Here is a 27298-nt window from a genome sequence, read left to right on the forward strand (position 1 = left end):
CTCGGATGCTGCCTGACCTGCTGTGCTTTTCCAGCACCACTCTGATCTTGACGCTGATCTCCAGCATCTGCAATACTCACTTTCACCTTTCTACTTAATCAGTCGTGGCACGTGCGTGTCTCTAGTTGGGTCAACATTTACTGTTTTAAATAATTATTTTTGGAAATAAATAGATTTGTAGCTGTATTAATACAATAGTGTGGAGGTGCCAGTGTTGGACTGGGGTGGACAAAGTCAAAAATCACACGATACTGGGTTATGGTCCAACAGGTTTATTTGAAACCACAAGATTTCGGAGTGCTGTTTTATTGTCAGGCCTAATTATTTTTGAATTAATATAATGGAATCAGGGTACCACGTTATCCTTCTACTTCAATCTGCTTACAATAAAGATCAATGAGCAACTTGTGTTCCAAATTGCCTTTTGTTTATGCATTCTGACTTTCTGAATTCCGTGTATGAGTCCATCAAGCCCTGCTGCACACTAATGTATTTACAAGTTTCACATAGAGTATTGGACAATACAGCACAGTACGGCCCTTCAGCATGATGTTGTGCTGAGCATTAATCTTAATGTAAGATCAACCTATCCTACCCACCCCTCAATTTACTGCTGTCCATGTGCTTGGCCAGCAGTCGCTTAAATGTGGTGAAAGTGAGGACTGCAGATGCTGGAGCTCAGAGTCAAGATTGGAGTGGTGTTGGAAAAGCACAGCAGGTCAGACAGCATCTGAGGAGCAGGAAAATCGATGCTTCTGGCAAAAGCCCTCCATCAGGAACCATTCCTGATGAAAGGCCTTTGCCTGAAACATCAATTTTCCTGCTCCTTGGGTGCTGCCTGACCTGCTGTGCTTTTCCAGCACCACTTCAATCTTGACTCAGTTGCTTAAATGCCCCTAATGTCTCTATCTTAATGTTTCTCCATTCTTACAGCCACAGTGAAAAGTCTTACACCTCTCCACATTATACTCCTCCTGCTAACTTCTGGAATACTCACATAACTTGCCTGTTTTTATTGTGGCTTCTTTGTGTCCTTCTCACAGCTTGCATTCCCACCTAGCTTTGAATCTTGAACAGATGTAAATACATTACATTCTGCCCTCTTCGTCTAAATAATCAACACTGATTGTAAGTGGCTGAGGCATCCACCTTGCGGGTAAATGCATGGCAGAGGAAGTACAATGTGGATAAGTGTGAGATTATCCACTTTGATTCCAAAAGGAGGAAGTGTTATCTGAAAGGTGATTAGATTGGAGAATGGGTATATGCAAGGAAACCTGGATGTCATTGTACTTCAGTCACTGATAGTAAGCATGTAGATGAAGGAGATGATGAAGAAAGCAAATGGTATGTTGACCTTTACAGAGAGAGGGTTCGAGTATAGAACCTTGCTGCAATTATACAGGGCCTTGGTGAGACCACATTTGACATATTATTTGGTCTCTTTATCAAATGAAGGATGTTCTGGCAATGGAGGGAGTGCAATGAAGGTTTGTCAGACTGATTTCTGGGACTCAGGACTGACATATGAAAGGAGACTGGATCCGTTCAGAAGAGTGAGGGAGATCTTATTAAAACCTAAACATTTCCAACAGAATTAGTCTCTAAATTCAGGAAGGGTGTTCCCTATGACCGGGGTGTTCTGAAACAGTTTAAGGATATGGGATAGGCCATTTCAGACTGAGATGAGGAGTAATGTCTTCACCCAGAGACAGGGGAGCCTGGGGAATTCTCTACCACAGAAGGTGGTTGAGGACAAAACATTGAATGTTTTCAAGAAGGAGTTAGATCTAGTTCTAAGGGCTAAAGGGATCAAAGGGCATGGGGGAATGTAGGGAATGGGATAGTGAATTATGTCCAGGCATTAGTTGGGGTACTGTAGGGATCAGTGCTAGGACCCAGGTTATTCACAATGTGTGTTAATGATTTAGGTGAGGAGACTCAATGTAATATTTCAAAATTTGCAGATGGCACTAAGCTGGTTGGAAGGATGTGGAGATATTGTACAGTGATTCGGGCAGGTTGAGTGACTGGACAAAAGCATGGCAGATGCAGTATAATGTGGATATAATCTTCCGCAGCTACACTGGCCCCACCCCCCACCTTTTCCTCCGTTTCATCGATGACTGTATCGGCGCTGCCTCGTGCTCCCACGAGGAGGTTGAACAGTTCATCCACTTTACCAACACTTTCCACCCCGACCTCAAATTCACCTGGACCGTCTCAGACTCCTCCCTCCCCTTCCTAGACCTTTCCATTTCCATCTCGGGTGACCGAATCGACACGGACATTTATGAAAAACCGACCGACTCCCACAGCTACCTAGACTACACCTCCTCCCACCCTGCCCCCTGTAAAAACGCCATCCCATATTCCCAATTCCTTCGTCTCCACCGCATCTGCTCCCAGAAGGACCAGTTCCAAAACCGTACAACCCAGATGGCCTCCTTCTTCAAGGACCGCAATTTCCCCCCAGACGTAGTCAACGATGCCCTCCACCGCATCTCTTCCACTTCCTGCTCCTCCGTCCTTGAGCCCTGCCCCTCCAACCGCCACCAGGAGAGAACCCCACTGGTCCTCACCTACCACCCCATCAACCTCCATGTGCAATATATCATCCGCCGTCATTTCCACCACCTCCAAACGGACCCAACACCAGGGACATATTTCCCTCCCCTCCCCTATCAGCGTTCTGAAAAGACCACTCCCTCTGTGACTCCCTCGTCAGGTCCACACCCCCCACCAACCCAACCTCCACTCCCGCACTCCTGGCACCTTCCCCTGCAACCGCAAGAAATGCAAAACTTGCGCCCACACCTCCCCCCTTACTTCCCTCCAAGGCCCCAAGGGACACTTCCATATCCACCACAAATTCACCTGCACCTCCACACACATCATCTATTGCATCCGCTGCACCCGATGTGGCCTCCTCTATATTGGGGAGACAGGCTGCCTACTTGCGGAACATTTCAGAGAACGCCTCTGGGACACCTGGACCAACAAACCCAACCACCCCGTAGCCCAACACTTCAACTCCCCCTCCCACTCCACCAAGGACATGCAGGTCCTTGGACTCCTCCATCGCCAGACCATGGCAGCACGACGGTTGGAGGAAGAGCGCCTCATCTTCCGCCTGGGAACCCTCCAACCACAAGGGATGAACTCAGATTTCTCCAGTTTCCTCATTTCCCCTCCTCCCACCTTGTCTCAGTCAAATCCCTCGAACTCAGCACCGCCTTCCGAACCTGCAATCTTCTTCCTGACCTCTCCGCCCCCACCCCACTCTAGCCTATCACCCTCACCTTGACCTCCCTCCACCTATCGCATTTCCAACGCCCCTCCCCCAAGTCGCTCCTCCCTACCTTTTATCTTAGCCTGCTGGACACACTTTCCTCATTCCTGAAGAAGGGCTGATGCCCGAAACGTCGATTCTCCTGTTCTTTGGATGCTGCCTGACCTGCTGCACTTTTCCAGCAACACATTTTCAGCTCTAATGTCAGGTTATCCACATTGACAACAAAAATGGGAAAGCAGATTAAGATTTGAATGGCTGTAGATTGAGAGAGGGGAATATTAAATGAGTCCTGGGTGTCCTTGTGGACCAGTCACTGAAAGTAAGTGAGCAAGTGAAGCAGTCAGTAAAGAAGACAGAGTATTTGCTGACTTCGGAGAGAGAGGATTCAAGTATGGAACAAGGATGTCTTGCTGCAATTATACGGGACATTAGTGAGGCCACAGGTGGAATATTGTGTGTGGCTTTGGTCTCCTTATCTGAGGAAGATGACCTTGCTCTGGAGGGAGTGCAGTGAAGTTTTCCCAAATGGATTCTTGGGATAGCAGGAGAATATGCGTCGGTTAGGATTATATTCACTCGAGTTCAGAAGAATGAAGAGGATCTTATACAAACCTATATAATTCTGACAGGTTAGATGCAGGAAATTTACTTCTGATAATAGGAGGAGTCCAGAACAAGGGGACATCGTCAAAGGATATGAGTGTTAACCTTTCAGGACTGAGATGAGGAGAAATTTCTTCACCCAGAGAGTAGTGAGCCTGTGAAATTCACTACTACAGAAAGTCATAGAGTCATAAAGACAAACAGCATGGAAACAGACCCTTCAGTCCAACTTTGAGAATGTGGTGTTAGTAAAGCACAGCTGGTCAGGCAGCGTCCGAGGAGCAGGAGAGATGACATTTCAAGCATAAGCTCTTCATCATGTCCATGTCGACCAGATACCTTAAATAAATCTATTCCAATTGCCAAAACTTGGCCCATATTCCTCTGTACCCTTCCTATTCATATACCCATCCAGGTGCCTTTTAAATGTAATTGTACCAGCCTCCACCACTTCCTCTGGCAGCTCATTCCATACACCCACCTCCCTCTGCGTGAAAGCGTTGCCCCTTAGGTCTCTTTTATATCTTTCCCCTCTCACCCTAAACCTATGCCCTCTAGTTCTGGACTCACCGACCCCATGGAAAAGACTTTGTCTATTTATCCTTTCCATGTCCCTCATGGTTTTATGAGCCTCTATAATTTCACCCCTCAGCCTCTGACGCTCCAGGGAAAACAGCCCGAGCCTGTTCAGCCTCTCCCTCTAGCTCAAATCCTCCAACCCTGGCAAAATCCTTGTGAATCTTTTCTGAATCCTTTCAAGTTTCACAGCATCCTTCCCATAGCAGGAGACCAGAATTGCAGGCATTATTCCAATAGTGGCTTAACCAATGTCCTGTATAGCTGAGATCCCTACTCCGATATTCAATGCACTGACCAATAAAAGCAAGGATACCAAATGCCTTCTTCACTATCACAGCTACCTGTGACTCCATTTTCAAGGAACAATGAACCTGCACTCCAAGGTCTCTTTATTCAGCAACATCCCCAGGACCTTACTATTAAGTGTATAAGTCCTGCTCTGATTTGCCTTTCCAAAATGCAGCACATCACATTTATCTAAACTAAACTCCATCTACCACTATTCGGCCCATTGAAAGTTGTTGAGGGTGAAACATTAAATGATTTTAGTAAGGAGGTCGATATAGCTCTTGTGGCTAAAGAGATTAGGATATGGTGCTTGATCATCAGCCATAATCATATTGAATGGTGGAGCAGGCTTGAAGGCCTGAGTGGCCTACTCCTGCTCTTATCTTCAGTGTTTCTATCACTTAGTTGACAGGGCAGATGATGAGACACAACAGTGGGGGGAGTGGCCCACTTGACCTTATTTTGGAAAGGTGGCTGTGTAAACTCATGGACGAGCCATTATGGACTGCATCTGATGTTGATGTTGGGTTCTTGATACAGGGCAATCAAATGACACATTTTTCCTTCAAATCATCCCACTTCCTCCAGACCAAAGGGGTAGCCATGGGCAGACATATGGGCCCCAGCTATGCCTGTCTCTTTGTTGGCTACGTAGAACAGTTGATCTTCCGTAATTACACCGGCACCACTCCCCACCTCTTCCTCTGCTACATTGATGACTGCATTGGCGCCCCCTCGTGCTCCCACGAGGAGGTTGAGCAATTCATCAACTTCACCAACACATTCCACCCTGACCTTAAATTTACCTGGACCATCTCTGACACCTCCCTCCCCTTCCTGGGCCTCTCCATCTCCATTAATGACGACCGACTTGACAAACCCACCGACTCCCACAGCTACCTGGATTACACCTCTTCCCACCCTAACTCCTAAAAAATGCCATCCTGTATTCCCAATTCCTCTGCCTCCACTGTATCTGCTCCCAGGAGGACCAGTTCCACCACAGAACACACCAGATGGCCTCCTTCTTTAGAGACCGCAATTTCCCTTCCCACGTGGTTAAAGATGCCCTCCAACGCATCTCGTCCACATCCCGCACCTCCGCCCTCAGACCCCACCCCTACAACCATAACAAGGACAGAACGCCCCTGGTGCTCACCTTCCACCCCACCAACCTTTGCATAAGCCAAATCATCCGCCGACATTTCCGCCACCTCCAAAAAGACCCCACCACCAGGGATATATTTCCCTCCCCACCCCTTTCCACCTTCCACAAAGACCGTTCTCTCCTTGACTACCTGGTCAGGTCCACGCCCCCCTACAACCCACCCTCCCATCCTGACACTTTCCCCTGCCATCACAAGAACTGTAAAACCTGTGCCCACACCTCCTTCCTCACCTCTATCCAAGGCCCTAAAGGAGCCTTCCACATCCATCAAAGTTTTACCTGTACATCCACAAATATCATTTATTGTATCCGTTGCTCCCGATGCGGTCTCCCCTACATTGGGGAGACTGGACGCCTCCTAGCAGAGCGCTTTAGGGAACATCTCCGGGACACCCGCACCAATCAACCACACTGCCCTGTGCCCAACATTTCAACTCCCCCTCCCACTGTGCGAGGTCATGGAGGTCCTGGGCCTCCTTCACCGCTGCTCCCTCACCACCAGACGCCTGGAGGAAGAACGCCTCATCTTCCGCCTCGGAACACTTCAACCCCAGGGCATCAATGTGGACTTCAACAGTTTCCTCATTTCCCCTTCCCCCACCTCACCCCAGTTCCAAACTTCCAGCTCAGCACTGCCCCCATGACTTGCCCGGACTTGTCCTACCTGCCTATCTCCTTTCCCACCTATCCACTCCACCCTCCTCCCTGACCTATCACCTTCATCCCCTCCCCCACTCACCCATTGTACATTATGCTACTTTCCCCCCACCCCACCCTCCTCTAGCTTATCTCTGCACCCTTCAGGCTCACTGCCTTTATTCCTGATGAAGGGCTTTTGCCCGAAACATCGATTTTACTGCTCCTCGGATGCTGCCTGAACTGCTGTGCTCTTCCAGCACCACTAATCCAGAATCTGGTTTCCAGCATCTGCAGTCATTGTTTTTACCACATTGACAAATCCAGTTTGGCAACACTTGCCTCACCGATCCTGGAGTATCATCGAGCATTAAAGACTGGAAAGAGGCCAGCAGCCCATTGGATCTATACAAGCCCTTTAAACGAGTAATCCTGTTATTCCTGATCCCTGACTCTTTCCCTGGATCCCTACAGTTTTTCTGGATGAGAAAGACCTACAGCAACACCTTAAAAAAAAGACCAATAACATTGCCATTGGAAAGAAGCATGTCTTTGGAGCAGCAGCATGAGTTGAGCGATGTGTATTCCTTGATACATTCCAGGTGCAAAAATGCACACAATAATCACCATCACCACCCAGCTTTCCCTGATTGGCTGACAAGGTGCTGGTCAAGGCCAGACTGCCCATGATTGGTGGGTGAAGCAAAGGCGTAAGGAAGTATGTAATAGGGAATGGCAGTCTGGTTTTTAGCTGCGTCCCTCAATGCATTGACATAAGGGAGTGTTGTCAAACAATTTGCTCATGGGATTGGCTAGAGTTAGCCAAACTGCTTTGGATTTGGATTGCAGACCATGGAGGTCCTACAGTGCAGAAAGAGGCCTTTTAGCCTATTGAGTCTGCATTGATCCTCTGAAGATGATCCCATTCAGACCAACCCCTGTCACCCTGCATTTAGCATGGCTAATCCACCTAACCTGCACATCGCTGGACTATGGAAGGAAACTGGAACACCCAGTGGAAGCCCACACAGACACAGGAAGAATGTACAAATGCCACACAGATAGTTGTCCAAGGCTTGAACTGAACTTGGATCACTGGTGCTGTGAGTCGAAAAGTGTGGCGCTGGAAAAGCACAGCAGGTCAGGCAGCATGCGAGGAGCAGGAGGGTCGACATTTCAGGCATAAGCCCTTCATCAGAAATATGTGGGTGGGACGAGGTGAGGGGGAAGTGGTTGAGAGATAAATAGGAGGTTGGAGGCGGGTGTGGGGCAAAGGTAGCTTGGAAGGCGATAGGTGGATGCAGGTGGGGGTAATGGTGATAGGTCGGAGTGGATAGGTGGGAAGGAAGATGGACAAGTTCAAGGGGGCAATGACGAGTTGGAGGGTTGGATCTGGGATAAGATGGGGCAAAGGGAAGTTAAGGAAACTGGTGAAGTCGACATTGATGCTGTGTGGTTGGAGTGTCCTAAGGCGGAAGATGAGGTTTTCTTCCTCCAGGTGTCAGATGGTGGAGGAGGCCCGGGAGTTGCATGCCCTTGGTGGAGTGGGAGGGGGAGTTGAAGTGATTGGCCATGGGGTGGTGGCGTTGTTGGGTGTGTGTGTCCCAGAGATGTGTTGTGAGGCAGCAGTGCTTGTCACTGAGCCATTACACTACCCTAGGTCGTATCCTTCCCTAAAGGACCTTAGTGAACCAGATGGGATTTTGCAACAATCAAAGATTGATTCATGATCATCATTAGGCCAACGTTTGACTCCACATTCTTATCAAACTCAATTTCACCATCTGCCATAGTGGGATTCAAACCCACGTCCCCAGAACACTAGGATAAAGGCAAAATACTGAGGAAGGTGGAAATCCGAAACAAACGCAGGGAATGCTGGAGAAACTCAGTAGGCCTGGCAGTATCTGTGGAGAGTGAGAGAAACAGAGTTAACGTATCCAGTTCTGAAGAAGAGTCATCCCAGAGTGGGAACATTAGCTGTGTTTCTCTCTCCTCACAGATACTGCCAGACCTGCTGAGTTCCTCCAGCATTCTCTATGCTTGTTCCCTACAACATTAGCCTAGGTTCTGGATTCCTGGTTTGAGCTAAGTGGAGACGCTGAATCGGCTGGGATCTATTTTCCCAGGAGTGTCGGGGACTCAGGGGCAGGCTGACCGAAGCAGTGGGGGGGTTGGAGGTCGAGCCCTTGTGGGGAGTGTGAGCCCAGCAGGGTCAGATGATTACAGTCTGTGAGGTTGAACTGTAATCCACGTTTCTTTGTTTTCCTGTGTTTTAGTAAGAAGGACTGTAATGGCTAACTTCTTAACTTTGCTTTTTTTATTCTCCCGTTTTGTACCCAAGATTCTATGCTGAGGTACATTTGTACCTAAGAGGATGCCATAGATGGAGCTTGTAAACTTTTCACTGTCAGAAACAGTGAGGACGGCAGATACTGGAAGTCAGAGTCAGTAGATGTGAGGCTGGAAGAGCACAGCAAGACAGACAGCATCCTAGGAGCTGAAAAGTCAACATTTCGGTCCAAAACCCTTCATTAGGACGAGGGAGGGGAGGGAAATGTGTTGCTGGAAAAGCGCAGCAGGTCAGGCAGCATCCAAGGAGCAGGAGAATCGACGTTTTGGGCATGAGCCCTTCTTCAGGAATCTCCTGAAGAAGGACTCATGCCCGAAACATCGATTCTCCTGCTCCTTGGATGCTGCCTGACCTGCTGCGCTTTTCCAGCAACACATTTTCAGCTCTGATCTCCAGCATCTGTAGTCCTCACTTCCTTCTAGGGGGAGGGAAACCCAGGTGTAAATAGAGGGAGGGAGGGTTGTGGCTGGGGGAAGGGTAATGGGATGGTGATTGGTGGGTGCAGCTAGAGGGTTATTGTGATTGGTCAGTGGAAGAGGTGGAGCGGACAGATGAGGTGGAAGATGGACAGGTTAGGTCAGGTCAGGGAGGCGAGGAGGAGGGGTAGGGTGAGACACGGGATGAGGCTGGGGGAGGAGGGATTTTGAAACTTTACACTGTAATCATGCGAGTGCGATGATAAAACTAATTCAAATTCCAATTCTAATCGACAGAGGTTTATAGAATCATGAAGGGCATGGATAGGGTTAAAAGCCAAGGTCTTTTACCCAGGGTAGTGGAATGTGAAACTAGAGGGCATAGGTTTAAGGTGAGAGGGGAAAGATTTAAAAGGGACCTGAGGGGCAACTTTTTCACACAGAGGGTGGTACGTGTTTCAAATGAGCTGCCAGAGGATGTGGTGAAGGCTGGTACAATTAAGGCATCTGGATGGGTATATGAATAGAAAGGGTTTGGCGAGAAATGGGCTAAATGCTGGCAAATGGAACTCGATTAATTTAGGATATCCGGTCGGCATGGACGAGTTGGATTGAAGGGTCTGTTTTGGTGCTATACATCTCTATGACGTATCACTGGACCAGTGACCTTCCCACTGCTTCCTAATTTGACATGTGATTATGCAATTCCCCTCCTGTGGCCAAAAGGACTCTCAGTATCTCAGAAGGACATATTGGACTGAAATCCAGGGACAAGGGTATGCCACTGTGAAGTGAGATATCTACACAGTGATTCAGAATAAATTCAGCATTAGTGGCTAGCTCAGGTGTGTCAAGCTCCTGGGAGTGGTCATTCGCAACAAGCTTTCTTGGACTCTTCATGCGGACGCACTGGTTACAAAGGCCCAACAACGTCTATTCTTCCTCAGGCAGCTGAGGAAATTTGGCATGACGGCGAATACCCTTTCCAATTTTTATAGGCGCGCCATCAAGGACATTCTGTCTGGATGTATCACTACCTGGTATGGCAACTGTACCGTTCCAGATTGGAGACGGTTACAGAGAGGGGTGAACTCGGCCCAGACAATCACAAAGGCCAACTTCCCATCTATAGAATCCATCTACCAGGCCGGCTGTCAAGGAAAGGCCACCAGCATTCTCAAAGATCCATCCCACCCTGGCAATGTTTTTCTACAACCTCTACCATCGGGGAGAAGGTACAGAAGCCTGAACACATGCACCAGCCGGTTTTGAAACAGTTTCTACCCTACTGTTGTTATAATACTGAATGGACTCTCAAACTCTTAACATTCGCCTGTACCTGTGTTTTTGTTTTTGCCGATGTTTACCTATTATTTACTATCTATGCTACTTAACTCTATGACCTGCCTGTATTGCTCACAAGACAAAGCTTTTCACTGTGCCTCGGTACACGTGACAATAAATTCAATTCAATTCAATAGTGAGTGTGGATCACATGGGTGCAAACTCAAGGAAGATGTCTGGGCAAAAAGGGTTTTTAACTTCATAGGAATCCTCATTGCAATCAACTTGATGAACCTTGAAATCTTTCCCTTTTTAAAAAGAAATTTCTTCAAAGGATGAAAAGAATCCAAAGAAGGTTGTCATGGCAACAGCATGCACAGTTTCTGAAAGCACAAACTCAGTGAGTTGAGAAGCCAGAGTGAGGTTGAAGATTTCTGCTCAGTAACACTGTCAAAGATTTATAAAGGTCAATGTGAAGTCCCTAAAGTGAGCTCAATGGGATACCTCATGTGTTTTGCGCTGCAGTTACCACATCCTTTCTGCTGGTCATCACATTACACCATCCATGAAAGGCTGTCCTCACTGGGAGTGTCTTGTTGTGTGCACTGTGCCCATTGTCTCAGGTAAGTTACGGTGCCAATCATCCTGGTGTGTTCAGGGAACCTGCATTTATGCAGCACCTTTCACAACCTCAGGGCATCCTAAGGCGCATTCCGCCCAATGAAATACATTCAGAGGTCGAAGGCAGTGATGGAAGAAAATCATTGGTAAAAGGATCAAAGACAAGCTGGGAAAATAGCAAGGGAAGTCAGTGCATTGGAAATTTCACTCGGCTAGCAACCTAGCAACCCCAGGCTAACGCTCTGGCAGTGTTGGTTCAAATCCCATCAAGACATATAACAAAATTTGAACTCAATGGCTAAAGGTAATAATGCAGAGTTACGCAGCTGGGTTAATGGTGACAAAAGCAGAAATTGCTGGAAAAGCTCGGCAGGTCTGGCAGAACCTGTGAAGGAAAAATCGGAGTTAACATTTTGGGGTCTGGTGACCCTTAACTCTGATTTCTCTTCACAGATGCTACCAGATCTGCTGAATCTTTTCAGTAACTTCTGTTTTTGTTCCTGATGTACAGCATCCACAGCTCTTTCGCTTTTATTTGGCTGAATGGTGGCCATCATTGTAAAGGCCCATTAGATTCCCTAATGCTATTTAATGGGGATGAAATCTGCTGTCTTTACCCAGTCTGGTCTGCATGTGACTCCAGACCCACAGCAATGTCACTATCTCCTCAGTGCCTTCTGGTTAATTAATGATAACGGTACAGCCACCTCCTGTGGATGGATAAAAAAGGTAGAGGTCAGGACCTAGATTCGATTGTGAATTCCTAAGGGCCTAATGATGTGAAGGGGACCAAGTGTTTTTACAATGAGGTGTGGGAGCCATAGACAAGGCCATGTTTTGTTGGCCATCCCTGAGTAACATATTGGACATTGGCAGATCAACCTTGTCATTGTGGAGTCACACATAGAGTCATAGAGATGTACAGCATGGAAACAGACCCTTCGGTCCAACCTGTCCATGCTGACCAGATATCCCAATGCAATCTAGTCCCACCTGCCAGCACCCGGCCCATATCCCTCCAAACCCTTCCTATTCATATACCCATCCAAATGCCTCTTAGATGTTGCAATTGTACCAGCCTCCACCACTTCCTCTGGCAGCTCATTCCATACCCGTACCACCCTCTGTGTGAAAAGGTTGCCCCTTAGGTCTCTCTTATATCTTTCCCCTCTCACCCTAAACCTATGCCCTCTAGTTCTGTACTCCCCGACCCCAGGGAAAAAAACTTTGCCTATTTACCTGGTCCATGCCCCTCATCACTTTTTAAATCAAATGAGCCAGATCCCCTGTTGTCTAACTAGCTGGTGTTTGTTCTCACTGTGAACTGTATCAACTAGGGTTAGGTATACACAGATCGAGTGCATTGGTTGGTTGGTTCCTTCAGAAGCTCTCCAGAATGTGGCACAGTGGTAGTGTCCCTCCCCATGGACCAGGAGGTCTATTCAAGTCCCACCTGCACCAGAGGTGTATAATAATATCTCTGATCAGATTTATTAGGAAGACAAACAGGTTAAATAAAAAAAAAGAAGCTCTCTAGGATGGGGCCCAGGACCGTGGCGCAGTGGTAGTGTCCCTACCCCTGGACCAGGAGGCCTGGGTTTAAGACCCACCTGCTCCACAGGTGTGTAATAGCATTTCCAAACAGGTTGATTTGAAAAATAGGTTAAATTAAAAAAAAACTGTCCTGGATGGGGTCCTCTTGTGGCACAGAGGAAGTGTCCCTACCCCTGGACTGGGAGGCCTGGGTTCAAGTCCCACCTGTCCCAGAAGAGTGTAATAACATTTGTTGATTAGGAGAAAAGAAATAGGATAAATAAACAGAAGCTCTTCAGTATGGGGCCCTCTTGTGATTCAGTAACAGAGTCCCTAAAAGATGCACTGTGAAGCCCAGATTCAGGGCCCACCTGTGCCAGAGGTGTGTAATAACATCTTTGAGCAGGTTGATTTAAAAAAAAATCGGTTAATTTAGAAAATGAAGGCCTGTTGAGACATGGAGGTAGTGTCCCTAAAAGATGCACTGTGAGGCCTGGGTTCAAGTCTCACCTGCCCCACAGTTGTGTCATAACATCGCTGAACAGGTTGCTTCGCAAAATTCCTAAAGTTAAGAAAACGACGATTTTAGGAGAAGAACTTTGAGAAATGGAGTGTGTAATACAGCCTCGAGTCCGTGCGGAATGTAAACTGGGTGTCAGTGAGCAGTGAGTGTTAGGCAGCTGCTGCTTGTTGGCCTGTAACAGCACAATGCTGCTGACATTTTACAGACCGTGCGTGAGGTGAAGGGTGGCCATGAGCTGGTTGCAGCATACTTCATGACACCAAAAGATCATTCGTCAGGCAGGCGGTTGTGGGATCTTGCTGTGCACGTACTGGCTGCTGGATTTGTACGCAGCCCGCACAGGCTTTTCCCTTTAAAAGCCGTTCTTTCATGACAAGGCGCACGGAAGCTGCTGAAGGTATGAAAGGTTGTTGCACAGACTGGCGTCTCTTTGACCAGTGCAAAGATGGGCAGGGCTGCTGTTGTTCCACAGTCAGTGGCCTCATTAGCAATGAGTCCTGTTTGCGTGGGAGTGCATTTCTATTTTATATGGGATGACGCACTAATACATGCAAAAGATTTCTTTTTATTTTCAATCCCAGGAGGAGTCATTGCTGGTTCAGCCCTGGGTGGAGTTTGTAATATCGCAACGAAGCAATGTTCCTGAGAGCAGAATACATAGTGAAAAATGCAATTTGCACTGACCTTCTCAACCCCCTGTAACTCCATAACAATTTTAAATATTACACAAACATCATTTCATCAAACCTGGTACAGGAGATAGACCAACCTACACATCTCTGAAATAAGCTGACACATCCACTATTGAATAACAAGGTTTCAGCCAATGAATAATAGGACCAGTCACAAATCTGTTTCCTTGTCAAGTTATATAATGTATGATTGGTGACGGTATTCCTTGGGAACGAGGTGTCCTTTGTAGCTCAGATGTGCTGAAACTTTTCCATGGTCTCACCACGCCCCCTCCCCCTCGAGGTAAGCTCCCCCAGTCATCCAGCACCCCTCCCATTCTGGTTGTTTGGCTATCCAAGGTTTTTCATGTGTTGTCACATGTAGGAGAGGATGTAGGCCATTCAGCCCATTCAGTCCATTCTGTCATTCAATGAGATCATTTCTGATCTGATAATCCTTTCTGCCTTTTCTCCATAACTCTTGATTCCCTTACTGATTATAAATCTGTCTACCTCCACCTTGCTTGCCCTTAATGAACCAGCCATGGCAGCCCTCTGTGTAAGAATTCCACAGATTCACCACATTATAAAAGAAGAAATTCCTCCTCATCTCAGTCTTATATTGGCACCCCTTTATTTTGAGACTGTGCCCTCTGGTTCTAGACTCTCCACAAGGTGAAACATCTTCTGCATCTAGCCTGTCAAGTCTCCAAAGATTCTTATACCTCAATAAGGGTCTCCTCACCTAGTCTCTCCATGTCTAGGTTCAACCCAGGGAACCTTCCCTGCACTGCCTCCAATGCCACTGCATCTTTCCTCTGACTAGTGCCTTGCCTATTGTTATTAAAACCTCCCTCCTTTTATACCCCATTCCCTTTGAAACATTGGCCAACATTCCATGTGTCTTCCCTATCACATGTTGAATTTTGATGCTAGCCTTTTGTGATTTATGCACGAAGGCTCCCAAAATTCTCTGTTCTGCAGTCTTTCTCCATTTAAATAATTAGATTAGATTACTTACAGTGTGGAAACAGGCCCTTCGGCCCAACAAGTCCACACCGCCCCGCCGAAGCGTAACCCACCCATACCCCTACATCTACATCTACCCCTTACCTAACACTACGGGCAATTTAGCATGGCCAATTCACCTGACCTGCACATCTTTGGAGTGTGGGAGGAAAACGGAGCACCCGGAAGAAACCCATGCAGACACGGGGAGAACGTGCAAGCTCCACACAGTCAGTCGCCTGAGGTGGGAATTGAACCCAGGTCTCTGGCGCTGTGAGGCAGCAGTGCTAACCACTGTGCCACCATGCCGCCCAAACCAAAATGCTGAATGCCTATTTTGCCTGCATTATACTCCATATGCCCGCTTGCGTTCAGTCCCAGAATAAGGGGTAGGCCAGTTAGGGCTGAGGTGAGGAAAGGTCTCTTTACTGAGAGGGGAGGTTGATCAGAGGATTCACTCTCTGGAAGATGTTCAGAATTCGCTGTCCCACAGGCCTGCGGAAGCTCAGACATTGAAATATAATCAATAGAGGTTCATAGATACCTAGGTGCAGATAACACCAAGGGATATGGAGATAATGCAGGAAAATGGGTTTGAGATAGATCATTAGCCATCGTCCAGGGTTTTATTCACTCATGGGACATGGGTGTCACTGGTTGGGCCAACATCTATTGCCCGTCCCGAGTTGTCCCTTGAGAAGGTGGTGGTCAGCAGCTATCCTGAACTGCTACAGTCCATGTGCTGTAGGTAGATCAATAGTGCTCTTGGGGGGGGCACCAGGGATTTGACCCAGCGACTCTGAGGAATTGCTGATATATATTTCCAAATCAGGATGGTGAGAGACTTGGAGGGGAACTTACAATTGGTTGTGTTCCCACGTATTTCCTGCCCTTTTCCTGCTAGATGGAATCAGAACGTTTGTCCTGTCAGTCAAAGCAGCTATTGATGAAGAGATCCACTTGCTGTGGTGTGCTAGAGCAGCCTTCAGCCACCCGAGGGAAAGAGTGTTTGAGGACAACGACATCAGATCTGACACCAAGCTCAAAGTTTACAAAACTGTGGTGATTCCTGCCCTACTATACAGCTCTGAGACATGGACTATCTGAAAACACTGGAGCAGTCCCACAAATGCTGTCTGCAAACGATCTTGCAAAAGCACTGGAAAGAAAGATGCACCATAGAGTCATAAAGATGTACAGCACGGAAACAGACCCTTCGGTCCAACCCGTCCATGCCACTTCATTCCATACCCGTACCACCCTCTGTGTGAAAACGTTGCCTCTTATGTCTCTTTATATCTTTCCCCTGTCACCCTAAACCTATGGCCTCTAGTTCTGGACTCCCTGATCCCAGGGAAAAGACTTTGCCTATTTACCCTATCCATCCCCCTCATAATTTTGTAAACCTCTATAAGGTCACCCCTCAGTCTCCGATGCTCCAGGGAAAACAGCCCCAACCTGTTCAGCCTGTTCCTATAACTCAAATCCTCCAATCCTGGCAACATCCTTGTAAATCTTTTCTGAACCCTTTCAAGGTTCACAACATCTTTCCGATAGGAAGGAGACCAGAATTGCACGCAATATTCCAACAGCGGCCTAACCAATGTCCTGTACAGCCACAACATGACCTCCCAACTCCTGTACTCAATACTCTGACCAATAAAGGAAAGCATACCAAACATCTTCTCCACTATCCTATCTACCTGCTACTCCACTTTCAAGGAGCTATGAACCTGCACTCACCCCAGCGCCCTCAACCAGACCAACATCCCCAGCGTTGCAGGGACTGACTCTCCCTTGATCAGCTGCGATGGGATGGGCACGTTGTCCCCATGGCCGGCATGTGACTCCCCAAGCAGGTGTTCGCCTCCCAGCTCCCAAACGGCAGGCAAGCCCCAGGTGGACAGAGGAAATGCTTCAGAGATACCCACAAGTCCTCACTGGGGAAGTGCGGCATTCCCAGAGACACCTGGGAATCACTACCCTGAGACTATCCAAAGTGAAAGAGGAGGGTCCAGGAAGGCGTCAAGTGCATGGAGACTTGCTGTTGGGAAAAAGCAGAAGCTGGAGGAATCAGGGAAAGGAGCATGCTGCCCCACCAACATCCCACCCACCTCTTTCCCATGACCACTTTCTGCCCCCAGTGTAACCCCATCAGTCTGTACAGCCACCTACAGATTCACCCTGAGAGTGTGGGAGAGAGTCATCCTCATCTGTGAGGGAGGGCCGATAATGATGATGATGATGATGATCTAGATGGAAGTGATTGTGGGTTTGGAAGGTGCTGTCTGAGGATCATTGGTGAATTTCTGCAGTGCGTCTTGTAGATAGTACACACTGTGACTACTGAGCATTGGAGGGATTTGATACTTGTGGATGTGGTGCCAATCTAGTGGGCTGCTTTGTCCTGGATGGTGTCAAGTTTCTTGAGTGTTGTTGGAGCTGCACCCCGTCCAGGCAAGTGGGGAGTATTCCATCACACTCCTGACTTGTGCCTTGTAGATAGTGAACAGGCTTTGGGGAGTCAGAAGGTGAGGTACTTCTGCAGGATTCCTGGCCTCTGAGCTGCTCTTGGAGCCAGTGTTTTCATGTGGTGAGTTCAGTTGAGTTTCTGGTCCTGGTAAGCCCCAGGATGTCGATAGTCGGGTAACCAGTGATGGTAACACCATTGAATGTTTAAGAGCTGTGGTTAGATTGTTTCTTATTGGAGATTGTGATTGCCTGGCATTTGTGATGTGTGAATGTTATTAGAACGGTGAAACACTCCTGCCTGTTCCAGCTCCCATCTGCCCATATTCCTCTGTTCCTACATTCATTGTCCATATCTTATGCATCTTCCAATAATCTTTGTGGTGAGGATGAGAAACTCTGATCCATCCCTTTGGAAAACAAACCTGAAAAACTCCATTTGTCTTCACTTACTAGAAAAATTCTCTTGTTCTTCTGGCCTTGTCCACTATTTCTTTGTGTTTTTTTTCCCTGTACATCTTTGTAACCACAGAAACATGGAAGATAGGAGCAGGAGAAGGCCATTTGAACCTGCTCCACCATTCAATTTGATCATTGGATCATCATAGAAGCAATCCATTCAGTCTATTGAGTCCACACCAACTCTCCGAAGAGTACCCCACCCATTCACACCTCCCCCCCTTATCCCTGCATTTCCCATGACTAATCCACCTAACTTGCACATCCCTGGACTCCATGAGCAATTTAGCAAGGCCAATCCACCTAACATACACATCTACAGGAGGAAACCAGAACACACGGTGACACAGTGGTTAGCACTGCTGCCTCACAGCGCCTGAGACCCAGGTTCAATTCCTGACTCAGGAGACTGACTGTATGGAGTTTGCACATTCTCCACGTGTCTGCGTGGGTTTCCTCTGGGTGCTCCGGTTTCCTCCCACAGTCCAAAGATGTGCAGGTTAGGTGAATTGGTCATGCTAAATTGCCCGTAGTATGAGGTAAAGGGGTAAATGTAGGGGAATGGGTGGGTGGTGGGTGGTGGGTCGGTGTGGACTTGTTGGGCTGAAGGGCCTGTTTCCATACTGTAAGTAATCTAATCTAAACCCACGCAGACACGGGGAGAATGAACAAACTCCACACAGACAGTTGCCCAAGGCTGGAATTGAACCCATGTCCCTGGTGCTGCGAGATAACAGTGCAAACCTCTGAGCCACCGTGCCACCCTCAAACTGCTGATCATCCAACTCAGTCCCCTGTTCCCCCTTACTCGCCACGCCCTTTAATCCCTTTAGCCCTGAGAGCTAAATATATTTAGAAAAATATTATTGTTAAACAGTAAAACAACTGTTTAAATCCTTTATTGAGTGTGTGAGAATGACTAAGGGGAGGCAAACGGCCAAGCCTCAACACTCAGGACACTCAAAAACATCGGGCAGGCTCGAGACTGCAACTGGGGAAGTAGCACAGCTCCCTCGGCAGCAGTGAAGGAAATGTCTGTGCAGCAGAACATCGTGGAGGAACTCGGAGGAATCTGACAGCTGACCCAGGAGATAGGGGAAGAGACTAGGAATCAACTGGACCCCATCTCAACCCACTGCAAAAGCATGGGAAGGAGGTTGAAGGGCTCGGGAAGCGGGTTGAAGAGATTGAGTGGCGGACTGCAGCATCGGAGACTGAGGTTGAGTCCTCAGTGGGGCAGATCCAGGCCCTTGAGAAACAGGTTCAGGCCTTGACTGAGCAAGTCGATGGTAGGAGGAAACATATCCGGGTCGTTGATGTCCAAGAAGGCGTAGAAGGTAGGCAGCCATACTTTAAATACTGGATTAGTGGTGCTGGAAGAGCACAGCAGTTCAGGCAGCATCCAACGAGCAGCAAAATCAACGTTTCGGGCAAAAGCCCTTCATCAGGAATAAAGGCGGTGAGCCTGCAGCATGGAGAGATAAGCTAGAGGAGGGTGGGGGTGGGGAGAGAGTAGCATAGAGTACAATGGGTGAGTGGGGGAGGAGATGAAGGTGATAGGTCAAGGAGGAGAGGGTGGAGTGGATAGGTGGAAAAGAAGATAGGCAGGTCGGACAAGTCAAGGAGGCAGTAACTGAGCTGGAAGTTTGAAACTAGGATGAGGTGGGGGAAGGGGAAATGAGGAAGCTGTTGAAGCCCACATTGATGCCCTGGGGTTGAAGTGTTCCGAGGCGGAAGATGAGGCGTTCTTCCTCCAGGCGTCGGGTGGTGAGGGAGCGGCGGTGAAGGAGGCCCAGGACCTCTATGTCCTCGGCAGAGTGGGAGGGGGAGTTGAAATGTTGGGCCACGGGGCGGTTTGGTTGATTGGTACGGGTGTCTCGGAGATGTTCCCTAAAGCGCTCTGCTAGGAGGCGCCCAGTCTCCCCAATGTAGAGGAGACCGCATCGGGAGCAACGGATACAATAAATGATATTGGTGGATGTGCAGGTGAAACTTTGATGGATGTGGAAGGCTCCTTTAGGGCCTTGGATAGAGGTGAGGGAGGAGGTGTGGGCACAGGTTTTACAGTTCCTGCGGTGGCAGGGGAAAGTGCCAGAATGGGAGGGTGGGTCGTAGGGGGGTGTGGACCTGACCAGGTAGTCATGGAGGGAACGGTCTTTGCGGAAGGCGGAAAGGGGTGGGGAGGGAAATATATCCCTGGTGGTGGGGTCTTTTTGGAGGTGGCGGAAATGTCGGCGAATGGTTTGGTTTATGCGAAGGTTTGTAGGGTGGAAGGTGAGCACCAGGGGCGTTCTGTCCTTGTTACGGTTGGAGGGGTGGGGTCTGAGGGCGGAGGTGCGGGATGTGGACGAGATGCGTTGGAGGGCATCTTTAACCACGTGGGAAGGGATATTGCGGTCTCTAAAGAAGGAGGCCATCTGGTGTGTCCTATGGTAGAACTGGTCCTCCTGGGAGCAGATACGGCGGAGGCGGAGAAATTGGGAATACGGGATGGCATTTTTGCAAGAGATAGGGTGGGAAGAGGTGTAATTCCACATCCCGCACCTCCGCCCTCAGACCCCACCCCTCCAACCGTAACAAGGACAGAACGCCCCTGGTGCTCACCTTCCACCCTACAAACCTTCGCATCAACCAAATCATCCACCGACATTTCCGCCACCTCCAAAAAGACCCCACCACCAGGGATATATTTCCCTCCCCACCCCTTTCCGCCTTCCGCAAAGACCGTTCCCTCCGTGACTACCTGGTCAGGTCCACACCCCCCTACGACCCACCCTCCCATTCTGGCACTTTCCCCTGCCACCGCAGGAACTGTAAAACCTGTGCCCACACCTCCTCCCTCACCTCTATCCAAGGCCCTAAAGGAGCCTTCCACATCCATCAAAGTTTCACCTGCACATCCACCAATATCATTTATTGTATCCGTTGCTCCCGATGCGGTCTCCTCTACATTGGGGAGACTGGGCGCCTCCTAGCAGAGCGCTTTAGGGAACATCTCCGAGACACCCGTACCAATCAACCAAACCGCCCCGTGGCCCAACATTTCAACTCCCCCTCCCACTCTGCCGAGGACATGGAGGTCCTGGGCCTCCTTCACCGCCGCTCCCTCACCACCAGACGCCTGGAGGAAGAACGCCTCATCTTCCGCCTTGGAACACTTCAACCCCAGGGCATCAATGTGGACTTCAACAGCTTCCTCATTTCCCCTTCCCCCACCTCATCCTAGTTTCAAACTTCCAGCTCAGTTACTGCCTCCTTGACTTGTCCGACCTGCCTATCTTCTTTTCCACCTATCCACTCCACCCTCTCCTCCTTGACCTATCACCTTCATCTCCTCCCCCACTCACCCATTGTACTCTATGCTACTCTCTCCCCACCCCCACCCTCCTCTAGCTTATCTCTCCACGCTTCAGGCTCACTGCCTTTATTCCTGATGAAGGGCTTTTGCCCGAAACGTTGATTTCGCTGCTCTTTGGATGCTGCCTGAACTGCTGTGCTCTTCCAGCACCACTAATCCAGTATTTGATTTTCAGCATCTGCAGTCATTGTTTTTACCTTGAGCCATACTTTAAAGACTGGTTGCCACAATTTCTTGGCAGACTGGGTGAAAGTTGACAGAGCTCACCGGGTTGCGGTGTGCAGATCCGGTCAGGGTCAGCACCCCCGCCTGGTTCTGATAGGATTTCAAATGCTACAGGGACAAGCAGAGAGTCATGGAAACTTCTAGAAGGTTGGGGAGAGATCCACAGGCTCTCACCTATTATGGAACTAAGATAATGTTTTTCCAGGACTTTTCTGTGGCAGTGATCTGTATAAGGAAATCGTTTGATAAGGTTAAGAGAAGGTTAAAGGACCTCGGTATTCAATATTCAATGAGATACCCAGCAGGACTGCATATTACTTATGAGGAGACTGTGCAGCTGATTCATTCCTTGGAGCAAGTCGAAAACTTCTTGAACACTTTAAAATAATGTAGATGTATTTGTAGACATGGGCAATAGTGTCTGGGTTTTTTTGTCATGCTTTTTTTAATACTTTCACTCTTTTCCCAAATAGTTGGTGGTTTTATTGTCTGTCAGAGCAGGAGTGGTTGGAGGTTTAATGTGGGGGTGGGCAGGATGCTTACAAGGTTCTTTGGCTTCTTCCATTGCTTGGGCTTGGGGCGCAGCTCGAGCTGGAAGGGGGTTGGGGTGGAGGTGTGTGTGGGAAATGTAAGCATTCTCTGTGGGCAGGGGGCAGAGTCCCTCATTAAGTGTGCTGTCGTTAGTTTTTTTCTTGGTTTTTTGCAAGTAGACTCTATGAGCCTCCTTTTGAGTTTGCTCAGCATGTTGTAAGACAAATTCTTCCTCTTGGCAGGTCAGAGGTGATTGTAAAGGATCATGGTTAGCAGCGTTCTTAGATGGTGCATGTGGAATATCAGAGGGATTCATTCACCAGTTAAAAGAAAAAAATGTGTTCAGAAGGGCCCCCACTTAATTTAATAGATTGCGTTAAAGATGGGTATGGTCAGTTTGTTATTCTTAAGGCCCTAACAAATGGCAAGTAACATGCTATTTTGAATGTCTATTGTTCTCCGACCCACCCTCTTAAATTTCTGACTGATACATTATCTAAGCTGATGGCCTTGGTGTCTCAGCATGTTATTAAAAGCAGGGGACTTTAATTGCCTGATGAATCCTGTGCTGGATAGAATGCCCATAGGCCCCCCAAAGCTTTCTTCACAATCTAAGCAGTTGGGTGATCTATGTGTGGAACTGGGGTTGGTGGACATTTGGAGACATTTGCAGCCTATGGGCAGAGATTTTACATTATTTTCCGATCCTCATAAATACCACACAAGGATTAATTATTTCCTGACTCCTGTGGATTTTTTTAGATTTGGTGATATCCTGTTCGGAGAAAGTGAGGACTGCAGATGCTGGAGATCAGAGCTTAAAAATGTGTTGCTGGAAAAGCGCAGGAGGATTCCTGAAGAAGGGCTTATGCCTGAAACGTCGATTCTCCTGCTCCTTTGATGCTGTCTGACCTGCTGCGCTTTTCCAGCAACACATTTTTAAGCTCTGATATCCTGTTCGATTGGGAATACTGCCATCTCTGATCATGCCGTGGTGTATTTAATGGTTAAGGTTAAGGGTGATGTAATGGGCTCACGGTACTGGCACATGGATCCCCTCATCCTCAAGGATAGCAAGTTTGTAGAATACTTCGAGCAAATTTGAAGCTTTTTTGGCTACCAACTCAAGTACAGCTGGTAATCCGTCCATTCTTTGGGAGACTGCTAAGGCCTATGCTAGAGATAATTATCTCATACTCTGCCAGCCAGAATTGACAGAAGGGAGAGCAGCAGCGTCTGCTTGAGACACGACGGAAGGCAGCTGAGATGACGTATTACAGTAGACCGTCAGTGACTAAGCTGCAGCGGATCACAGCTCTCCGATCCACCTCAAACCCCATACTAATGCATACAGCAAGGAAGGAAGTTTCCTTTGTAAAGCAGAGGCTGTTTGCATATGGTGATAGTCCGGGTAAATACTTGGCATATTTGGTCAGGAACAGAATGCCTCCCTGTCTATTGCTTCTATTAGGGAAGGGAATAGGACTTTTTCTTACGATGCTAAAAAGATCAGTGAGGTGTTTTGGAGATTTTGTTCTCACCTTTACCAGTCTGAATGCAGTGATGACAGCTGGGATAAGATAAAGTCTTTTTTTTAGGAATGCGGATCTACCTGGTGTGTCTGCTGAACAGGCGTCTCTCCTGAGTCCTCCGTTAACAGCCCAAGAGGTACAAGAGGCAGTGAGGCAACTTCAAAGTAGAAAGGCGCTGATGGTCTTCCCAGTGAGTTTTATAAAGAATTTGTAAACATATCAGGACCGATGCTAGACATGTATAACTGTTATATAGTAGGGTTTGCCTCCCGCCATCCTTGAGAGAGGTGAATGTCTCTCTTATCCTCGAGAAAGGGAAGGCCCCAGAAGACTGTGCTTCTTACAGAGCCTACCTTGCTTTTAATCTCTGATTTTAAACTTTTATTGAAGACTCTGGCATTGAGGTTGGAAAGGGTGTCGCCCTCTAATGTTAAGGAGGATCAGACGGGCTTTATAAAGGGTCGCAGATCCTCTAATAATTTTAGGAGACTGCTTAACATGCCTGAAGTGTGCCAGCAATGGTCCGTTCAAGGGTTGGTGGTTTCTTGGACAGGGAGAAGGCATTTGACAGGGTGGAATAGCAGTATCTTTTTTATACCCTGGAGTGGTTTGGCCTGGGTGAGGTGTTTACTAGATGGGTAAGGGTCCTTTACAGTGATCCTCTGGCGGCAGTTCTCACCGTTGGTATAAGGTCTGATAATTTTAACATGGTAGGGGCAGTCAGTCCCCTTTCACCTTTGCTCTTTACATTGGTGACTGAGCCACTGGCAGAGGCCATTCATTGGGACCCTAATATAGCTGCCCCAAAAGTAGAGCCGAAGATGCATAAGATTACATTATATGAAGATGATGTTCTCATTTTTCTTTCAAACTTGGTGGTTTTGGTGCCCTAGTTGATGTATTAATTCATTTGGCTTTTTCTCAGGCTAGAAGATCAATTTTTCAAAATCGGAGGCTATGCCTACAGGAAGTCTGAGGGGAATACTGGATGTTGAAGATGGGTTCCCCTTTAAGTGGCCACAGGGAGGCTTTCTTTATTTGGGCCTTTTTGTTAGCCCTAGTTTTCATCGGTTATTCAAGGCTAATTTTGTTCATTTGTTTGACAAGATTAAACAACACCTTCAGTGGGGTGGGGGGGGGGGGGGTGGTGGGGGGGGGGGGGGGGGGTTGGTGGGGGGTGGGTGGGCAGGCGGGGGCCCTTCCAATATCATGGCAAGGTCGAGTTGCTTTTTTTTAAAATGTATGTTCTTCCTTGCTTATTATACCCTCTGTGGGTGCTTCCCTTGCTTTTTTTCTGGACAAACCTTTCAGAAATTAAATGGTTGGTTTAGTTCTTGTATTTGGCGCCATAAGCAGTCTCTTCTCAAGCTCACCAAATTGCAAATGCCCCAGGGGTTGGGAGGAGTGGATCTACCGGATGTCAGAAAATATTAATTGAGCTTTTATCTTTTATGAGTGATTGGGTCTGTGACGACTCGGCGTCGATACGGTTGGACTCTCGGGCAAAGTGCCGTCTTATTAACCTGCTGTTTCTGGACAAAATGAGGATCATTGCTGAACATTGCCACAATCCAAAGGTTATTAATACTGTTAAAGCATGGAGGGCAATGAGATAGATGGAGGGTAATATGTCTAAAACATCTTTTCCTACTCCCATAGTTGGTATACCAGGATTCCGGCCAGAGACAATGGAATCCCGGTTTACGTCCTGGGCGGATAGGGAAGTCTCTTGTTTGGGTGACCTGTTTGAAGACGGAACGTTAATGTCATTTGATCAAATAAATCGTACGTATGGATTATTGAGCAGGGACCTCTTCCGTTTTTTTCAGATCAGAGATTTTATCCGAAAAGAGACTCCGCTTCTGACTCAGTGTTATAGATCTGATTTGGAAAAGAGGGTACTTCAGGCTAAGACATCTGCTTCAGTGAGTACTCCCTATCATTTTGTTGTGGGGAGGTTCCTTGGGTGACATCGACCGATTACCCCTCACATTAGTTAGGGGTGGAGATCACTTCGGAAACTTGGGAGGGCATTTGTGAGAATGTGAGGAAGGTTTCGATATGTAATAGGACCCGGGCTATCGAGTTAAAGATTCTTCATAGGGATCATCTGGCCCCAGATCGTCTTGCAAAATTTAAGCAGGGTGCGTCTTTAATGTGCCCCAAAGGTAAAATAAATGCGGGTCCCCTCACTCACTGTCTGTGGTCCTGCCACAGGCTCCGCCCATACTGGAACGCGGCGGCAGGAATAATAGAGAGGGTCTTGGGGACCGAAGTCAAGGTGGACCTGGTTTCTCTGCTCCTGGGTTTGCCGAATTTATCTCCCTTAGATATACACGGGAGACAGCTTTTTAAGCATCCTCACTTTTTGTGTGAGGAAGAACATTCTTATGTGCTGGGTGTCTGAGAACCACCCCACCCCCCCCCCCCCCCCCCCCCCACCAACCCCCCCCTCCCCGGGTCTGTCAGGGTGGCATAAGTTAATTATGGAACACATTCCTTTGGACTTTCTTGCAAACGTGGTGCACCAGAAAATCGACAATTTTTATGAGACACGGCAGCCATTTTTGAATTACTTAAAAGCAGATCCCTCCGCCATTTTAATTAGGGCTTTTGTCCAGCCGTGGCGGTTTGGTTTAATAAGACTGTTGTCCTGAGAGGAAGAATTTCGAGCAAACGTGGGTTTAATAATTGATGCTCTCGGAGGTTGAGAGCTGACGTCTTGTTATGCTGCGTGGCGTTATTTATTTACTTATTTATTTAATGATATGTAATATGTGTAGTTGTGAGTTCTTTTGTAGAGTAGTAAAGTTGGTTTATTGTTTATTGTTGTTTTTGTTGTTATAATGTTATATTTTCATATTTTTGTAATTTTATTATTTTGTAAAGAAAACATTTTTCAATGAAAATATTTTTAAGAAGTTGTGTCACATACAGGCAGTTTCCTTCCCTAAAGGACATTAGTGAACCTGTTGTTTTTTCTCCTGACAATCAATAATGGAATCATGGTCATCATTAGATTCTAAAATCCAGATTTGTTTAAAAAATTGAATTCAAATTCTACCATCAGTCATGGTGGGATTTCAACCTACATCCCTCGATATTATTTGGGTCAACAGTCTAGTGACAATACCATCAGGCCATCACCTCCGGACCCAATTCCATCGAGAAGGACAAGGGCAGCAGCTACATGGGAACACCACTATCTTCAAGTTCCCCTCCAAACCACTCACCATCCTGACTTGGAAATATAACGCTGTTCCTTCAGTGTCACTGGGTCAAAATCCTAGAAGCCCTTCCCTAAGTCCCTCCATTCTGGGTCTAACTATAGCAAATACACTGCAGTGGTTCAAGAAGGCAGCTCACCACTACTTTCTCAAGGGACAGGCAATAAATGCTGGTCCAGCCAATGACACCCGCATCCCACAAGTGAATCAAAACAAAAATAACTTTGCTGAACTCCAGAGGCAGGTCACAGATTTGAAATGTTACTTGTTTCTCTCTTCACGGATGCAGCATCGAGCTATTGAGTAATTCCAACATTTTCAGTTCTTATTTCCCAATAATATGTTATCAGGTCATTAGCACAACCTTTTTAGTGGTTCTGGAACCTTGCTTTAGACAAATTGACTTCCATTTCCCCCAAGCAAAAGTGAGGACTGCAGATGCTGGACAATAGAGCCAAGAGTATGGTGCCAGAAAAGTCAGGCTGCATCCGAGGAGCAGAAAAATTGACGTTAAGGGCT

This window comes from Chiloscyllium punctatum, chromosome 10, assembly GCF_047496795.1.
Source record: "Chiloscyllium punctatum isolate Juve2018m chromosome 10, sChiPun1.3, whole genome shotgun sequence".
NCBI classification, from domain to species: domain Eukaryota; kingdom Metazoa; phylum Chordata; class Chondrichthyes; order Orectolobiformes; family Hemiscylliidae; genus Chiloscyllium; species Chiloscyllium punctatum.